Below are 2,702 nucleotides of genomic sequence, written 5' to 3' on the forward strand. Positions count from 1 at the left end.
ATAGCAGCCACTAGTCACCCAGGGCCTACCGTGCTGTGGGAACACTGCTATGACCTCACTGAACCTCTCAGCCACCTTCACAGGCTTCTACAGTCATCCCCCATGTTATAATTGGGGAAACTGAGGCACAAAACGTTCAAGTACCTAGCTCAAGGCCACTCAGCAAGCAAGTGGCAGAGCTGAGATGTGACCCAGGGCTGGCTTGTTTTGTCCGAAGCTGGTTGCCTCCGATACTCCAACACATGGAACATCTGCCACCTTGGCTCCACTCCTGCCCGTCTTCACAAGATCCCCGTGACTTAGAGATTGCTCTTATTCTGAAGTAAACACCTTTTTTCCCCTCAGTACAAAAGTAAAACATATCAATTTTGGAAATTTTTTAATGTGTAGAAAAACACAAAGAGGAAAATTAAAATTCTCTCTAATCCCACAACCCCAAACTAAGCACCATTAACATCTGGGGGGACACCCTTCCAGTCTTTCTTCTGTCTATCTACATGCAAATGTAATAAAAATTACCACCACACTCTGTGGTAATTTTTAACAGCTTTATGGAGATATAAATGACAAGACTGGACACATTTAAAGTGTACAGTTTGATGAATTTTGACACGTGTACATCTGTGAAATGCCACCACAGTCAAGATACTGAACACACTGTCATCCCCAAACAATTCCTTGAGGCCCTTTTATATCCCTCCTTCCCTCCAGTCGCCTCCCAGTGAGGCCGTTACTGAGTGCAAGCTCATACTGCCTGCTGCACGACAGGCCAATAAATAGAGAGACGAGTTGCTGGGGCAAGGAACAGCAACCTCATTCGGAAAGTCAGCAGACCGAGAAGATGGTCGACTAGTGTCTCGAAGAACCCTCTTCCCTGAGTTAGAATTCAGTCCTCTTTTATACTAAAAAGGGAGGGGGTGTGATTGGTTGCTGCAAACTTCGTGGTGAAGGAATCCTTTGTTCTCGCAGCTGTCCAGGTAGGTCTGGCTACAGTGTTCGTATAAACCTCCAACAAGGCAAAAGAGATTCTCTGTTCTGCAACTTTTTATCTCTATATGAATGGAAAAGTGTTATACCTTTAAAGATCAGAGCCTTGAGAATGGGCTATTCTGTATCTTTCAGGCTGTAGGCAACATTCTTTTGGTTATTAACTTGTAGCAAAAGCAATAGCATACAAAGGTTAAAGTAAAACATCCAGTATGGAGTTAGATTTATTCTTCGCTATTACAAGGTCAATGTCACAGGCCTGGTAGCAGGCACCTGGCAAGGGCTTGCCTAAGCTCTGGCTCTCAGCCATGGTGTGCTTCAAGGAGCACGAACAATGCCACCTTCTGAGGTCAAAGGGTGCTTTTGATTTTGTCAGCCTCCTCCAGCAGTGTGACCTCCCAGTGGACCTGCTCCCCTCCTCTCTGGGCTCTCAGCCCTCTACCTCCAACCAGCCCTGCAGACCTGCCTCCTTGGATCTGAATCTCCCAGTTCCCTGAAGTCGGCCCCACCTCCCCCTCGGGCTGTTATCTCTTCCGTACGTTAAGGTTGCTGGGGTCCCCAGTCTCACGTGTCACAGGCATGTCCTTGGCTTTTGTTGCCTCTCCCGGTGGAGTAGGAGCTGGGGTGGAGTCATCCGTCTTTGAGGGGGTGCAGCAGGTTCCCCGAGAAGTACCCATACTTGCTTTTTGCTGCTTTCGACAGACATCTTTCTGAATCTCGTTACTCACGCGCTTTGGTGAGCAGATTTCCTGAACGTAATTTAATCTTTTCTCTATGACTCAAGGCTCTCTTGGCAACCACATTTGCTAATGTCAGATGGCTGATGGAGTGTGCAGTGTGGGTGGAGGGGAGAAAAACCCCAGCGGTTTTACTGGAACCTGCTTTTGTGCAAAGGCCACACATGTCCTCCAGCCTCAGAAGGGGGGAGGTAGTTTTGTTTCTGCCTGGCCTATTGGCAGCCTAACATGCAACCAATTTATTAGCTAACCAAGAGCTGAAACAACCATCTCTTAAATGGCTTTCTCATCCCGCATCAAATTAACATCATAGGCACCCGGATTTGTACAGTGACAGTTCTCAGTGCCCTTTCACACACATTTTCTCTTCTGATCTTCACAATAACCCTGTGAGAATAGCAGGGCAGGTTCTCTTGCCCATTTTAGATTCCTGCTACACAGCAGTCTCAAAAATCGATTCCAGGTCCATTAACAGGCAGAATATAAACCCTTAAGAAAGGTATATAGGAGTATATCTCTGTGACCTTGGGGTGCAAAGAATTTCTTGAGAGCACCAACTGTTAAGAAAAAGATGAATAAATTCCACTACATTAGAATGAAAGCTGATAATGATGTGTCAGTGTAGGTAAATCAATGGTAACAAATATACCATTTTGGTGGAGGACGTTGGCAGTGGGGGAGCTGTGCCTGTGTGGGGGGCCAGCAATATATGAGAAACTCTCTGTACTTTCTGCTTCATAATTTTGCCATGAACCTAAAACTGCCCCCCCCCAAATAAGTCCATTTAAAAGAAAAAAAGACAAGAAAATTTATGTTCCTCAAAGGATGCTATAAATAAGGTGAAAAGTTGCAAAACAGAAGAAGATACTTGCAGCACACAGCCAACGTAGGATTAGAGTCCAGAGTACATAAAGAACTCCTGGAAATAAATAAGAAAAAAGACAAGGAAAGTACAACCAGGTGTTTTGCAAAAGAGAA

General features: G+C 45.4%; 1 long non-coding RNA gene across 1 annotated transcript; it reads right to left on the reverse strand.

The window, feature by feature from the left end:
* Positions 1-364: 364 nt before the first annotated feature.
* LOC103012657 (uncharacterized) lies at positions 365-1,692 on the reverse strand. Its single transcript, XR_450132.2, has 2 exons — positions 1,527-1,692; positions 365-1,051 (listed from the first exon to the last, which is right to left on the reverse strand). It is a non-coding gene; the product is annotated as an uncharacterized LOC103012657 (long non-coding RNA).
* Positions 1,693-2,702: the final 1,010 nt, after the last annotated feature.

This window comes from Balaenoptera acutorostrata, chromosome 4, assembly GCF_949987535.1.
Source record: "Balaenoptera acutorostrata chromosome 4, mBalAcu1.1, whole genome shotgun sequence".
Classification (NCBI taxonomy): Eukaryota; Metazoa; Chordata; class Mammalia; order Artiodactyla; family Balaenopteridae; genus Balaenoptera; species Balaenoptera acutorostrata.